The sequence below is a fragment of the Macaca nemestrina genome, chromosome 15 (genome assembly GCF_043159975.1).
Source record: "Macaca nemestrina isolate mMacNem1 chromosome 15, mMacNem.hap1, whole genome shotgun sequence".
Taxonomy (NCBI): Eukaryota; Metazoa; Chordata; class Mammalia; order Primates; family Cercopithecidae; genus Macaca; species Macaca nemestrina.
Window position 1 is genome coordinate 4,640,815 of NC_092139.1, and position 17,348 is coordinate 4,658,162.

Sequence of the window (17,348 nt, forward strand, 5' to 3'; positions counted from 1 at the left end):
CTATAACCCAATCACCTGGAGCACATGTTCTCTGGACCTCTTGAGACTATGCCTCAGGCCTTGGTCACTCACTTGTGGCTCCGAATAAATCCTTCAAATATTTTACAGAGTTTGACTCTTTTTTTCAAAACCCCACAGAGCCTTCCCTCTGTGCATGTCCCGGGAGGAAGAGAGAGTGCATGAGCTCCACCAATAAGTCTGCAAATTCATAGACCCTTCTTTTATGACCTCATTTAACCTTAATTTCTCTCGCATCCGTCCATGTGAAGAGACCACCAAACAGGCTTTGTGTGAGCAACAAGGCTGTTTATTTCACCAGGGTGCAGGCGGGCTGAGTCTGAAAAGAGTCAGTGAAGGGAGATAGGAGTGGGGCCATTTTATAGGATTTGGTTAGGTAGAGGAAAATTACAGTCAAAGGGGGTTGTTCTCTGGCGGGCAGGGGTGGGGGTCACAAGGTGCTCAGTGGGGGAGCTTTTGAGCCAGGGTGAGCCAAGAGAAGGAATTTCACAAGGTAACATCATCAGTTAAGGCAGGAACAGGCCGTTTTCACTTATTTGGTGATTCTTCAGTTACTCAAGGCCATCTGGATGTATACATGCAGGTCACAGGGGATATGATGGCTTAGCTTGGGCTCAGAGGCCTGACACTTAATGACCTCCTAAAAGCCCCATCTCCAGATGCAGTAACATTGGGGGATTAGGGCTTCAGCACATGAGTTGCAGGAATGGTGGAGGGATGGAGAGTAGAGACACAATTCATTCCATAACAGGTGGTCAAGAAAACTCTCTAGGATGGTGACACTTACGGTGAGACCTAAAGAATGAGAAGGAACCTGCCATCTGAAACTCTGGGGAAAGCCCACTGCAGAAAGAGGAACAGTAGGTGAACAGATGGAGAAAATGGGGGAGAAATAAGTTGTAGAGAGTAGCATTAAGCATTCTATTTCACATTTGTTAAATTTGGGGCTTGTGTGACATCCAGATGGATCAGTGAAGCAATGGAATAAAAGAATGGAAAATCCAATAGTAATACAAATAATTTATTCCTTGCCAAAGTACAACCATCAAAGGTTTCAAAGATACATGTGCATGGCTTTATGGCTGCCCTGTCTGGATCATTGTCAATCGTTTGGCCAGCATGAAACAAGTGATTTGGGTCTGGGGGAGGAAGGAGAATCAGTTGGCAAGCGTGAAGCCAGGCTAGCTTCAAGTGCGCCCCAGAGAGCCAGGTGGAGGAAATCAGCACCAAGACTTTTCCCAGGCGAAGCACTTCATCGGGCTTATCAGAGAAAGTGTGTTTAGGGGTTCCTTAGAGAACACAATTAGTCAAAACAAATTCTTCCTGTCTGGGAAGCCACCAAGTCCTTAAAAAAAAAAAAGCTATATGAGAATCCCCAGTGGCCAATTGTGCATCCAAAAAACTGCTGCTGTCACCATCTGAGTAAGTTTCATTAGGTCCAAATGCCTCAAACTGCCTTCTTTTTCTTCCTGAAACCCCCAGGTATTTAATTCCCTGAAATCCACTGTCTTTGACTTCCCACTGCACACAGTTATTTAGATAAATCCAGTGGAGATCTCTGCCCACAAAGCACATGATTCTGGAGAAAGGAAGAGACGCTTCCCAAACGCCATGAGAGGCCTTACTCTTTTCCTGGGAGAAGTTCAGAGAAGATGGCTCTGTGTTCTTGGTATCAGACGGTGCCTTAAGACATCGGGAGGCACTGGTGATGTTACGTTAAATCTCACATATAAACAGAACGCATCCGATTGTAATTGCTTTATTCCTCTCAACCAAACAAAACATGTATAAGCCTTAGCAGACTGATAGAGGCCTCCAGGCACTGTTTTAACAACTTGCATATAATTTGGAGTTTGCAAGCACTGGTGAGGACAGGGCTGCTCGGGGCAGAGGCTCTGTTACAAATCCTGGAGGTGAGGTTGCCAGGAGGGGAAGGAGGAGTGGAAAAAATTCCTTTTACTTTGATCATGTATTTAATCCCAATGTATTGAAAAAATACACTCATTTTGTAATATAATTGTGTCGATGTGTTTTAATACAGCATGTTGTTAAAGTTACTTATACATTCCTGGGAAGATAAAATCTAGGGGCTAGAAGTAAGTCATTTAAATAATATGAAAATATCCGGGGCTCATTTGATGACAGTGTTTCAAATCTTGGACCAAGCAAGAAGTGATTCTCCCAACTTTCCTATGATCTTTACCCCTTAATGTTACTCCAACAAGTGGTATTTTGAATTAATTCCATCTCTCATGTATTATCTTGTTACCAGAAAAAGGAGTCCCAATCCAGACTCCAAGGGAGGGTTCTTGGATCTTGTGCAGGAAGGAATTCAAGGTGAGTCACAGAATACAGTAAAATGAGGTCGTTTATTGAAAGCTACTCCAGTTAGAGTAGGGATCCTCAGAAAGCAAGAGAAGGAACGTAACATCTTTGTTTTACGTTTTCCTTCCATAGCAGTCTTATCTATGCAAAACTAAGCTAAGCTATGACTATGTGCAGACGGGCTGACAGCGTGACAAAATTTATTATTCTGCTGATTTAAAGAAAACTGTCCTTGGCATTTTAGTGCATATGTACATCAAAGCATAATAAGAATTAACTTGAAGGCATATATTATTATGTATATTGGGGCATCTGGACATTTTGTTGTCATTGGAGTTTGTCCTTGCAGGCACTGTAAACTGCTTCCTTAGCCATGGACATCTTATGACAATGGGTTGTGATTGGCAAGGAATGTGCCTTGCTGGTTTTAAGATGGCATTAATTCTAAAATGGTGTCACCTGGGCTCTCCTCGGCTCCTGTTTCCCTAAAAAAATCTCATGCAAGGAAATGGAGAAGTGAACACAACATGTCCTAGGAAAAAAACCATAAGTATCTTGCTCAATTAGAAAATGCTAAAACTTGGGTTTCTCCGAGTATGTAAACTACGTCAAAGAGTTGACGGATGACATACATTGATATATTCATGAAAGAGGGCATTTTTCCTTTACTTATAAGGGAGTTTAGGTTTCAAGCTTATATATAAAGAGCTTGGAAGTCATTACTCCAGTCCTTCCAACAAATAAAAGTTGGACAAACTGAAAATCAATGACTTTTCTTGAACCTATTGGAGAACTGAGTTCACAGTGAAACAGAGTTCATGGGTGGCCACTGTTTAGGACTGGCCTCCTGCACTAGGCCCCTGGCAGACCAGAACAGAGTCAATGTACTAAGGGCTACCTAATGAAACTGAACTTTGAAATTAACCAGTTTTCCTATAAAAGGGGAGATTCTGGTCAACCTGAGTCAGCATAAGAAAGTTTCCTTTGTTTTAGTCCCATAAGGAAAATATCTTCAAAATGACCAGTCAGCGTAATAAGAAAGTTTTCTTTTAGTCCTACAAGGAAAATATCTTCAAAGTGAGCAGTCTGCTTTCTGTTTCTGCTTTCTTCAGCCCATTTCTGCCTATAAAGCCAACCTCCTATGCTCAGCTCATTAGAACACGGACTCTATACAATGAGGTGTTGACAAATTGCAAATAAAAGCCCATTAAGACCTCTAAGCTTGTTGTAAGTTTGCCTTTTGATAACAGGGTAAGTCACTACCCAGAAATCTGGAAGCTCTCCATCTCTGGATGAGTCCAGAAAATCACGGCTGAGCTCTGCCTCCCTGGAGCAGAAGCCGCTGTAGACATAAACTGGTAGGAACACTTAGAGGATCAAGTTGACACACTGCTCTGAACTGAATGTGTGAGACTGAGGAAGGCAATGTAAGACTGGGCACTGCAGCCTTGGGGAGACCTCATGCTTTTGTGGATTTTATCTCCAGGAGCCCTTCAGGTTCTGATGGTGAAGATCCCAGAAAGAGCTGCTCCTAGCTTTGGTAGGGAAAGGAAGAGCATTCCTTGTGAAATACACCAGAGCCTTCTCCTTTCCCCTGGAAGGCCCACTCTCCAGGGGAAAAACTTCTCAGCCTCATTCCAGCCTGGGGAAGGACATTTTCTACTGCAGCTCCCTCCAGCCTTCCAGTCTCACCTAAGGCTGGGGGAAACACTTGTGAAATCACAGGCCAGACACAGAGCCCCACTGAAAGACTGAGATTTAATATGATGATTATAGGACACTCCCCTTCCCCTGCAATTTACCACCTCATCAACAGGGCTTCAGTATAACAGCAGTAAATTACAGTTGAAAGAGCTCCAGACAGAGGCTCTGAAGAACAGGACTCAAGGTCAAGAGGTGAGGCTTCTGGCACCTACAGCAAATACTGAACACAGCCCAACTCTGAGGCAGATGAACATAAACCCTCACACTAAGGCCTGTTGACCTCAGTTCCTATTGCTCTGAATTATTAGCCAGATAATTTAAAATACTATGGTTAGTATGTTAAGGGTTCCAGTGAAAAACTAGACAACATGCGAGAACAGATAAGTAATATAAGCAGAGTGAAGAAAACACTAGGAAAGAATCAAAAGGAAATACAAAAAATCAAAACACTGCAAAAGAAATGATGAACGCCTTTGATGGGCTCTTCAGTAGCCTAGACAGAGCCAAGGAAAGAACCAGTGAGCTTGAGCATATGGCAACAGAAACTTCCCAAACTGAAATGCAAAGAGAAAACATATTTAACAAAAAACAATAGAATCCTCAAGAACTGTGGAACAACATCAAAAGGCTTTACATATGTGTTATTGGAATACCAGAAAAAGAGAGAACAGCACATAAGTGTTCAAAGAAATAATGACTAATAACTTTTCAAAATGAATGACAGACCCAGAGAACTGATAAATACAAAACAAGCAACAAATAAACAAAAGTCACAAACACACACCCCTAGGTATATTAGGTTTAAACTGCAGAAAACCCAAAGACAAAGAGAAAATCTTGAAACAAGACAAAGGCAGGGGGAGAAACCTCTTACCTAGAGAGAAACAAGGATAAGAATCACAGCAGACTTCTCATCAGAAGCCACACAAGCCATGTGAGAATGGAATGAAACATTTAGTCTTGAAAGAAAAAAAAAGAAAACCTTTTCTTTATCCAGAAAGATCGTCCTTCAAAAGTAAAGGAGAAACAACGACTTTCTCAGACAAACAAAAACTGCATGGAATTCACAGCCCATAGACCCGCTCTGAAAAAACTGTTGAAAGTTCTTCAGGGAGAAGGAATAAGGAAGAGGTCAGAAATACAGATCTCCATAAAGAAAGGAAGGGCATCATGAAGGAAACATGAAGATAAAATATAATCCTTGAACTTTTTTATTGATCTTTAAAAGACAATCCTTTAAAATCACAGGAACAATTTACTGAGTTAGTATGGCACATGGAGAAGTGGGGTGAAGGCAACAACATCCCAAGAATTTGAGGGAGGAACTGGGAATGTTCTGTTAGGTGGCATCTGCACTGTCTGTGGGAGGCACAGTGTTATCTGAAGGTGACTCATTGGTAATCGGGGAGAAGGGTCCCCAAGGAGGTAGAGTGGCGTGGTAACTGGGTGGATGCACCAAGCATGGATAACAGTGACTGGAGCCAGAGAGACAGGGGCTCAGCCCCAATCTCACTCACTGGGCCAGCTTCGGTAGGGTTTTCACAGCTTTTGCTCTCAGAAATCTCATCTCAGAAATTAAAGCTATCAATAGTTCCTTTGTAAGTCTCTCCGGAGATTGAGATAAGGCAAGTAAAGCTGTCCACATAACACCTGGCACAGGGAAATCACCTACATATGGAAACTGTTATTATTTCAATTGACAGCAGTGGCGCCCAAATTGTGGTTTCCCCAGACCAGCAACATCACCTGCAAATGTGTTAGAAATGCAAATTGTCAGCTCTCACCCCAGATCTACTGAAGCAGGAACTCAGTGAGTGGGCCCAGAAATTTGTGTTTTAACAAGTTTTCCAGGTGATGCTGATGCTTGCTAGTGCACAAGAAGCACTGCTTTATAGAATGAAGACATTACTAGTGAGGCCAAATACTGAGTGGCAACTCTGATCAGCTGGCTTCCCTGACATCACGCTCTAACATTATAAGCAGCTCAGACAACAGTGTTGTGAAACACACCTATTCTTGATCACATTCTGCCTTCACTATCAGAGGCAGCGCAATGCTTGGCCCATAGTAGGTCGCTAAAAAAAAAATACTCAAGTGAATCGATAAGTTCAGGACCACAGCTCTCCCCATGTAACCTCAGTACTTGGATAAGGAAGGCAGAGCGTCCAGCAGCTCCCTGCTCCACCTTGCCCTGTGTGCTCTGCTGTCTGATGACAGCCCCATGAACAAGTTAGAGTTTGACTCCCAAACATAGGACTAAGGGGATTGAGATTTGATCCTACAGCCTCTGTTTTCAAATGGGATAAGGCTGAAAGGTCACATGACTCCATGTGTGATTCAGGGAGGAAAGAAAACTAGAGCTAAGATCCCCAATTTTTTTTGTTGTTCTTTGTTCCACGGTTGTGCTGAACCCCTACTAAGCTCAATAGGAAGGCTGAAAAAGAGACCCAGAGCTAGCACCCAAGCCATGGGGTTTTATTAGGGGCGTACATGCAGGGAGAGTGTTCAGTGGTGGTGGGCTGAACAGGGAAATCACCTCATGTACAGAAATAGTCCAGTGGTGGCGGGCCGGGCAGGAAGACTGTAGCCTCTTCTGAACAGCATGCCGTGTACACAGCATTTTCACTTAACACCCTCCTGGTAACCTCCACCTGGCAACCTTCATCCAGTCCCAGACTCGGGGCCTCAATCCCCTGAAGGGTCCATGTTCCACGGAACAGGCCAGGGGCTCAGATGTTTATCATAGACATGGAATGATTCTCGGGTTGGCCACTCCTGGATTCTCTAGCGCGGAACATACATTTAGGCACATCTGCCATACAGGGTCATTCAAGGGTGTGCTTAAGTTATTACTATCAGTTGCATTTACCCTATATCCCCTCATGAACATTAAAATGTTGAGGTTTCTTGATGGAAATTTTTCATCCATTCATAATTTTGGTTTAATCATAGTTTACGATCAAACTCTGTGGGGCCTCTGTGGCATGTACAACGCTGTGCTGGACAAGGCAGGTGACGTCCCCATCCCCTGCAGAGCCGGAGCCCTGCCCAGGAGAAAGTGTGTAGACAGCCTCAAGACGATGCAGAATGGGGAACCATTGTGTCATAGCAAAGGCCCACGCATGATGTTAGGGGTGTTTAAAGGGCAGAAAAGAAGTCTGTTCCCAGAGTGGAGGATCGAGAAGGCTTCACACAGGAGCTGGACACCAGAGCAGCTTCTGCCAGGGCCTCCCTGGAGACAGTGATCTGGCCGCTCCAGGAGAATGGAATGTCCCACCTGACAGCCATGCAAAGAAATGAATGGTGAAACAGACAGCAGGTCCCCTTTGCCTATTATACTAGCATTAAAATGTAGTGGACACAGCTAGTGCTGGCAACAGTGTGATGAAATTGGCATTCCCATCTATTTCTGGAAGCATCTGGCAAACTGCCAACTGGGAAGAAGCTTTTTGGAAATCATCAGTCAACACGCGTGAAACGCTATTGTCAATGTTTGTGTCATCGGCCCCAGCAATCAGACATGTGGAAATCTGTCCTAACGGATGTTGTTGTTAGCAGAAGAAAAACAATATTCTCCACTGGGTTCATTTCCCTACAGATGGAAGCATTGCTTCCATCTGTAAATGTAGGCGTCAGAGAATGTCCACCTGAAAAAATACTAACTGCTCAGTGTTGAGTAGCCTCTAAAATAATTTTTCTGAAAAAATTCAGCCACCTGCAAATAAAAATCTTAAGATAAATTAAAAATCATGTCTCACAATTTTACTGAGGACAATTGCAAATATTTAACAAGTAATAAACCTTGGGCAAACATACTGGAAGAAATTACAACAAAATAATAGTGCTATCATTAAGATGGTGTGGTTGGTTGTGGTTTTATCATATGTTTTCTCTGCTTTTCAAATGCTCTTAGATGTTCTTACAGATAATAGTTGGAGAATGCAAAATACTAGAGAGAGAGAAATGAGAATGAAAGGTTACCTCCTTCTCATTGAAGTGGTAATAAAAATAGTCACAGGACCTCTTATCGCCAGCAGCACTAACCCTCATGTGAACTTTATTTTCATTCTTTTCTGTTGCTGAAAATTGGTCTCCAAGGGCAGTTAAGTCTCAGGGACATTGCTTGACTTCAGGCTGTAAGGAAGCCCAGCACCAGGCTGGATTTCTGAAGCTAAGCAACAGGTTCTGAGGTAGGTCAGAGAGGGTGGTCATAGCCTCACTTAGAGGATAGCAAACTTGCTAAATAGATGGCGAGAACAAGCCACCCGATGGTGCACAAGCCTCATCCCAGGCTCGTGGTTAGACCATCCTGCATCAAGGAGGTAGAAGAGCAGAAGGAAAAATCCGCGAATTCATCCAAGTGCAGAAACCAAAGATTAGTGTCCTTGGGCTGACCTGTGCTCATTGTAATACTAAAGAACTGGGTGGAGATTTACGATGCTAATGAGACATGCGATGTGTGTACTAGCAAGCACAACCACAGCACATGTGCCACTGGGAGACAGCCCAGAACATGCGTAATGGCAACACCCCTTCCCAGTCCTTCAGGAATAATCATGTAAGACTCCCACAAAGGGGGTTTCCCCAGTGTGGGCCCGCACGGCTTCGCCTTTGAGCGGCCACTCTGATCAGAGGGCAGAGCGCACTTTTCGCTGTGCAATCAACTCCCTTGCTTACCTTTACTTTGGACGTGCTCTCAAGTTCTTTTGGGTGGCTAAGTCAAGACCCCGAGCCGGTCCACCAGCAACAGTGTTTTCGGAGTCGCTTAACCACAGGCCCTGAAAGACGCTGAAGTCCTTAAACTGGGGGAGAGCCTGGGAGCATCTGAAACACAAAACGGCTCCCAGCGGATGGGGAGGCAGCACCCTGACCGGAACCCGGAAGAGGTTTGCCCGCGAGCCTAAGTCTCCGCACACAGCCATCCGGGCATCCGGGCCGAAGTGGGGCAGGTGAAACCTCGCGTGGTGTGGGTGTTTCTCCAGCTGTATTCTGTCGAGCCCCTAAAGGTCTGGCCTGCATTGGAAGGGCTTCCTCGTTTCTATTCAAACAGAGAAGTTCTTATTTTCTGTATTTGTGGTTTTTGCTTTCTCATATAATTTTGGTTGCACAAAGCTAAAAAATATTTGAAAGCCTCTACTTAATTGTATAACTAAATGCAATATTATCTTTTGCTTATTTAATAACTATTTTAATATTTATTTTCTATTTATGTTAATAGCAATAATAAAAATATAACTTGGAGTGAGAGAAAACTTTTCTCTCCGTTAACTATCACTATATCATTTAACTACCACTAGCTATTCCTCACAACAGATTATAAAATGTAAGCACCTGCCACCTCATTAGCCTCTATGCTCCACAATGCCAGGGACTCTTTGCCTTAGTCTCCACTATGTGCTCAGAATACCTCCACCATGTGTTCAAACATACTAGGTTTGAACAAAATGCATTTTGGAGAGTGGATGCTGCCGCCACCTGGTGACAGCATACCCACATTTCATGCCTAGCACTTTGATTACTTAATGAAATTCACAGGGAATGGAATCAGAAAACCTAAGACATGCATCTGTGTGATAACAATCTCACTTTCCTCACTTAGCTTTTTCTGTTTCCCTACTCTGCACAGGTTGGAGACATCTGAGTTTTCTCTGCCCCCATCACCTGCACCTGCCCTGGTGGCATACACTTGCACCTCCTTTGTGTGGTATTAGGTTGGTGCAAAAGTAATTGCTGTTTTTGCCATTACAACTGCATAAACTGCAATACTTTTGCACCAAACTAATAATAGGGCTTGCCCCTCCACATGATAGAATCTTTGCTTGTCACCTTAGAACTTCTCATACAGAGCACTGCATTCATCAAACCCCAGTCTCAGCCATCCTCAGGGCACATGGAAGGTCATGCCCATAAATCAATGCCTCAGCCAACATCTGGTCTCCCCTTCTGCCACTCCCTGTGTCCCTGCCCTGGCACCAGGCATTTGCAGGTGCATGGGGCAACAACATTTAGTTAGCTTAATCTGGGCAGGGAGGAGCATTAGTAAACATGAGAGATAGCTGTTGGCTCATGGAAAAGATTAGTTTTAAGCTATTTAAGGCAAAGCAAAATAAAGGATGTGGTTTCCTCCTCTGACATGCTTCCTAATTTGTAGATTCATATGACATCATACTGGATTACAAAGCCATATTACTATGATTGGTAATATTATGCTATCCTAATTCAGTTTGTATAATTATTTAAATTTAATTTTTAAGACTGCTATCAAATATTAACATTGGGTTCGGTAGAGGCCAGAAAAAAATTGGGAACACGCATCCACGCACATCAAGAAGCTTAATTGCTAGAATCATGCAGGGCAATTATTTTAATGAGAACAAAGCCTCATGTCTGGCATATACATATGACTGTGTCCAGCCCAACTCCGTTGACGTGACAGTCACCGGACTGGAAGCTCCTCAAGGACAGGGGCCATGTCGCTTTCACAGACATGACTCATTGCTGGGGCTCAATCAGGGTTGAGCGGACTTGACTTGAAGCTGAACAAGGACAAAGAAAGGTCAGGCAGTCCTGGAAAAGTCGAAGGTCCAAGAGACAACATTCGCTGTTGTCCTCGCTGTTTATTTCTCTGAGGTCCATTAATTAGGAAGCAGGTAGGAGCCACGTCATCATGGCCACTTGGGCCAATCTTCTGCACAAATGGGGAAGGCATCTGCCCCCACAGTGAACTCTAGGCTTATCTGCCTCCCAAATCTCTCTCCAAGCTAACTTCCATGGTTATTCAAATCCCTCTTAAATATTCAGACCTCCGGCCCCTGGACCTCTATGGTCCTCCTGAGAAAGCTGGAGCTGTGATTTCTCTGAGCCTCCATTCTTCATCTGTAAAATGGGGCCATAGAGTCTACTCCACTGGGCTGAGAAGCTACTGGAAACCAGGCTGCCAAGTGCCTGATGCAGCATCTGTCTCCAGCCAGCCTCCACACAAAGACAGTTTCCTCGTTTTAAAATTATATCTAGACTTGTCATCATTTTTTATTTTTATGGGTACACAGTAGGTGTATAGATTTATGGGGAACACGAGCTGTTTCGATACAGGCATGCAATGCACAAAACTCACACCGTGGAAAATGGAGTATCCATCTCCTCAAGCATTTGTCCTTTGTGTTACAAACAATCCAATTATACTCTTAGCTATCTTTAAATGTACAATTAAATTACCGTTGACTCTACTCACTCTGTTGTACTGTCAAACACTAGGTCTTATTCATCCCCAGGTCCGTCCTTCTCACCCCCACAACCCTTCCCAGCCTCTGGTAACCATCCTTCTCCCCTCTATCTCCATGAGTTCAATTGTTTGAATTTTTCGATTCCACAAATAAATGAGAACATGTGATGTTTGTCTTTCTGTGCCTTGCTTATTTCATTTAAGATGATGACCTCCAATTCCATCCCTGTTGTTGCAAATGACAGGTTCTTATTCTTTTTTATGGCTGAATAGTACTCCGTTATGTAAAGTACCACATTTTGTCCTCTTATTTCTTTTCATCACTGCTGAGAGCCAGTCCTATCTGCTGCTTTTCCAGGGTTTCCTAGGAAGATGCCTACCCTATGTGTTAGACCAGAAGTTTCAGTTAACGTGGTCCATGGACAATCACAGCCCATGCACCTGCGGCAGGGCCTCAGGTGCCTGCATGTCACCAACTCCTTACCCCAGAAGAGATGCCCACTCTGGCTGGGAAAGTTTAGCCGCCGTCCACGCACACATCTGCCCAACAAATATGGACAGATTGCCTACCATGTGCAAGTGTTAACCACACACCTGAGAAAGCATCATCAGGTTAAGAGAGACTTTATTTCCACAAGCAGTTTGCAAACTGGGGAGATGCAGCCTTCAGTGCAAAACAAAGCTGGGCCTGGAGAGAACCAAGAGAGTAGTTGTCTTCGATAGAGAAAGTTCCCACCCAGCTTCCCACTCTGGCCCGCTTATGCAGTTGTGGGATGTAAACTGGTCAGTTTTGATTGGCTGATGCTGTCACAGTCTATTGCTCAGGTCCAGGAGGCAAAATAAGGTTTTCCCACAGCTACTGATTCAGGTGGCACGAACAGGAAAAGACAGCTCTGAATGTCCCTAAGTTACACTGCAAGGGTGTGAGTTTTCCTGGAACAGAGTATGTGTGTGACCTATAGTCAGCAAATGACTGCTTGGCTCTGTTTGGAAACTCGGCCCAGTTAGATGCTCAGAAGCTGTTTTGGAGAACAGGCTCTTTCAGGGTTCACAAAAGACAAAACAACCTAGCAAAAGGGAGAAAATATTCCTGCAAGATCTACTTTCTAGATTCTCTAAGAAGGTGGTTTAGTCAGGGTTCTCCAGGGAAATGGAACCAATAGGAGATATTATACATACATACATACATACATATATACATATATATACACATATATATACACACACACACATACACACACACACACACACACACACGGGTGTGGGGAGATTTATTATAAGAAATTGACTCGTGGCCGGGCACAGTGGCTCAAGCCTGTAATCCTAGCACTTTGGGAGGCGGAGGCGGGCGGATTGCCTGAGCTCAGGAGTTCGAGACCAGCCTAGGCAACACGGTGAAACCCCATCTCTACTAAAATACAAAAAATTAGCCAGGTGTGGCAGCATATGCCTGTAATCCCAGCTACTCGGGAGGCTGAGGCAGGAGAATCGCTTGAACCCAGGAGGCAGAGGTTGCAGTGAGTAGAGATCATGCCACCGCACTCCAGCCTGGGCGGCAGAGCAAGACTCCGTCTCCAAAAAAAAAAGAAATTGACCCATGCAGTGATGGAGGCTGAGAAGTCCCACAGTCTGCCATCAGCAAGCTGGGGACCCAGGAAACCCCATGGTATAATTGGAGTTCAAAGCCATGAGACGCAGGACACAGGGGAGCTGAGATGTAAATGCTATTGTGATAGCAGAAGACGAGATGTCCCTCCTCAAGAAGAGAGGCAGGAAAAAGGGCGAATTCCTCCTTTCTCTACCTTTTGTTCTATTCAGGCCCTCAACAAATTGGGTAATGCCCATGCCCATGGGGCAGGTCAATCTACTCTGCTGAGTCCAGCAACTCAAATACTAATCTCTTTGGGAAGGCTCCTCACAAACCCACCCAGAAGCAACGTTTAACCTGGGGACCCAGAGGTGCAGTCAAGGTGACACCTAAGACCAACCACCACAGAGGGTGAAACCACCAAGCACTCCAGGAGTTTGGTGTAAGGGTGAACCCCAACCAAGCCAGGGGTCTTGTGTATTAAAAGGAGGAGGCCAGACTCTGACCCCAAAATGTCTGATTCAAAGATCTGAGATGGGCTCCAGAACATTCTATGTGCTCACAAGCACCTCTGCTATTTCTGACTCTGTTGGTCTAAGAACCAGCACAAGGCTGTGAGCTCTTTATGAGCTGAAACCAGGCTCTAGCTCTGTCCCTGAAGGGACAAAACACAGTATGTGGACATAGCAGGTGTTCAGCGTCTCATCTGTGAGACGAAGCGAAGGCATCGTGAAGGAGTCTGGAAGGACGGAACAACTTTGCTAAGGGGAGTGAGAGTGAGGTCAGGAGTAGACGAGAAACAGGAAATGGGAGTTCCTTTGAGAGTTGTGAGAACGAAATTCCTGCTGGGAAGAGATGGAGAGGATTCGGAGAAGTGGCTTGCTCTGGTGTGAAGGATCCTTCCAAGGAGGTTAGGATTATAATGATCTCATTACTAAATTGGAACTTGCCCGCCAACAGACCCCACTCATCTCAGACGGAGAAGGAGCTCCACAGCAAGCAGTTGTGACTGCACATTAAATATTTAACAGATCGCCTCTTGAGCAATCATTTGTGATCATTATCTGGCTCTGTCTACCACCACATCACAAAAACGCTCACGTGAAAAGAAACGTGGGTCCAGGAGGTGGTTTTTCAGTTCAATGCACAGATCACTGATGGCCAAACTCCACACAAAGGTGGATCTCCCCCCGCCACAGCGTCTTCTGCAGTCTTGAGTCTCCAGCCTGAACTACCCAATGAGACCAGGCCTAGAGGACACCCAAAGCCTGGGGAGCCCAGGAACAGAGGTGTCCCACATTTGCCTCTAAAGGGTCCTCGCTGCCCATACCACCCTCCCCATGTGCGGGTTCTGGCTTCTCACTGCTGTCAATATCGGCATTGTCCTGGCCCCTACCTCTGCCAACAGGCACACTGACCTCGGCCCTTCCTGCCTTCCTCACACTTTCCATTCTGCCCACCTGATCCAGGTACAGGTGCTTCCTACCTGGAGGAGGGGAGGACCCTCACTTGCTCACTGTGCCCGTCACATGCCTTGCTGACAGTTTGCCCTCAGCCACCCAGGAGCTTCCATTTAGGTCTTAGAGCCTCCAGTGATGCTGCACTCAGGGCCTCACTTTCCATCACAGGAAATTCATCTTTAGGCTTTGTATTGTCTTTGGCTATGTTTGTGTAAAGTTCTATTTGAATGCAAAACTCTGAGGCCCGTGTTTGAAATCTACTGAGATAAAATGCCAACTCCCTAGCCTGGCATTCAGAGCCTCTCACTGACTCACCCCTGCACACACCTCTGCATGAATCTGCGTCTCAGGTCCACCTGGTCACCCACTGTCACCAACACAGCTTTGCTTTCATTCTACTATGCTTCACTCACATTACCTAGTTCGCTCGGCCCAACTGACCCTTTTAAAGGATGTTGCTAGCAAACCAGGTCACCTCTCCTGTTAAATCTCTCCAATGTCTGCCCTCACTCGCAAAGTGGCCAAGGTTCCCATCACCAGTAACGGCGTGTTGACAGCAGGAGCCTGGATATGATCACGGGCCTGCCACCTCTGTAGGCCTCTCCCTGAACACTCGTCACCCCAGTCCAACCATGAGAAAGACATCAGTCAAACTCAAACTGAAGGACACCTGGCCAGGATGCCTAGAAACCGTCAAGGCCATCAAAAATGAGGAAAGTCTGAGACACCATCACAGCCCAGGGGCGTCTAGAGACGCGATGACTAAGTGTGAGGCGGTGCCCTGGACAGGGTCTTGAAACAGAAAAAAAGACGTTAATGAAAATGAGTAAAACCAGAATAAGGCTTAGGGGTTCATTAGTAGCTACATACCTACATTAGCTTCTTAACTGTGACAAACACACCATATAAATGTAAGAAGTTGATAGTAGGGGAAACAGGGTAAGGGGTATGTAGGAAGTCTGTGCTATATATGCAATTTTTCTGTCAATCCAAAAACCATTCTAAAATTAAAATATTTTTTAAGCTCTCCAACAGCTTCCCGTATCACCCAGAATAAAGTCCAGCTCCTTGCTGGAGTTGCCCAGACTCCACAAGGCCAAGTGCAGCCTACATCTGTCACCCCAGCACCTTGGCCACACCCGGCCTCTCCCTGTTTCCAGGCCTTGAAGTCGTTTCTTCCTCGCAGCTCTTGCATTTTCTCTTTGCTTTCCCCAGAAAGTGCCCCTCCAAGGTCATCCCATGTCTGGTGGTGACTCAGGAGGCCAGCTTGGTTTGAACTTTTCCTCTCTGGAAAGTCCTTTCCTGTAGTGGCCCCACAGGACTGCCGTCTGTCTCACGCCCCGGGTAGTTTATTCCCATACCTCTCTCTGTGGTTGGCCTCTTTATTTCCCCACTGGATTGCCAAGACCATGGCTTCCCTATTCACAGCTGCTTCCTAAGCACAAAGAACCATGCCTGGCACAGAGCAGGCAGCCCGAAGTCCATCCTGAGCAAGTGACATCATTTCTTTTCTTCACTCAACAAACGTTTTGGTGAGCCTGGTATTGAGCTCCACACAAGGACCCACTAGTGAATGAGGCAGGTGTGTTCTCTGCCCTCAAAGAGCTCTGGGCCCATCCTTTTCTCTTGGCCTAACTAAATGTCCAGCTCCTAGGAATGGACATCAACCCTACCTCTTCATTTGTGCCCCCTGAATACACCTGCCTGAAACTGGGACCGACTCAGCTAGATGTTGGCAGCAAGGCTCATTCTGAAGTCAGAATTAGGTTGTCTTTCTTTATTGTATTTAATAAATGTTGCTGTTTTTATTCAGTTTTTCCTTGTAGTAAACTTATTACAAATTAGAAAATATAGACGATAACAAAACAAAAATTCCTCATGCACAATAACTCAAGAGACATTAATATTTTTATGTATGCAAGTAATTATTACAGAAAATAATTATAAATACTCAAAGGGATACATTTGCAAACTACGTAATTAGCTGAACTCTCCCCGCCCACAGTTGCAGTGGGGTCTTTACCCTTTCATATGATGTCCTATTTTCAGCTTATGTATCCCCCCACACACGACCTCTGTATTTTGCAAATAACGATGGATTCTTTCAGATCACTATTCTGAAACAACCTCTCACTTTGGCAAATACAGAACCACAGTACCATTTTTTTTTTTTGAGAGTTTCAGGAACATGTATTTCTGCTTGTTTCTTTTTTCTTTCTTTTTTTTATTATACTTTAAGCTTTTAATGGCTATTTCCTTCTCAATTGTTTCACTGTACCACGACTCATTTAAGTTGTGTTTGTTTGTTTTGGACATTTTGCTTATTACCATTTTTTCACCATTATAAACAATACTAGTCAGTAACCCTGCACGTACATCTTTGCACACTTGTCCAATTATTTTCTTAGGATAAATTCACAGATGTTGAATTGCTAGACTAAGCAGTTTTTTGTTATTGTTATTTTCAGGGTTTTTTTTATTATTCATGTTGTCATGTTACCTCTCAAGAAAAGGATATAAATTTATATTTCCACTAGCCATACTGTTATTTTCATACAAACCTCCTTTAAAAGGAATATCCAAGGAAGAAATGCAAATAATAAGGTAATGCTTTAAGGCAGCAGGAGATTTATCACACAACAGTCAACAGCCTTCATATATACAAGTTAATTACTTACTTTTTATTCTTAAAAATATTTCACTTATTTTGTCAAAATGATTTAAACTTAACAGCAAATTTAAAACTCAGGGCAGACCAACCAGGATTTGTCCACCAGCAAGATCAAACTCACGGTTCTGGCGGACACTGGGAGAGAAGGGTGTGAGCCTCCCACGGCCATTCATCCGGCCATCCAGCCATCCAGCCAACAAATAGCTACTGAAACACTGATTTTTTTTTTTTTATAGCAGAAGTGAGTCATTGGGGCCACTTTAGAGGTTGACTGTTCTTACCACCTATCTCACCATTCTTTTTCTTAAATTAAATTATTTTGAGATAACTGTAAATTCGCATGCAGCTGCAAGAAGTAAT

At 44.4% G+C, this 17,348-nt stretch overlaps 1 long non-coding RNA gene across 11 annotated transcripts in view; it reads right to left on the reverse strand.

Annotated features, from left to right (window-relative positions):
* LOC112424728 (uncharacterized) overlaps nucleotides 1-17,348 on the reverse strand; it is a 264,486-nt gene that overhangs the window by 143,896 nt on the left and 103,242 nt on the right. The window contains exon 1 of one of the 11 annotated variants that reach the window (XR_011613195.1): nucleotides 8,725-8,928. The exons of the other annotated variants lie outside the window; for them this stretch is intronic. This is a non-coding gene — a long non-coding RNA (uncharacterized lncRNA). Of the gene's footprint in view, nucleotides 1-8,724; nucleotides 8,929-17,348 lie in introns of those variants that run through there. 11 annotated transcript variants of the gene reach the window in all.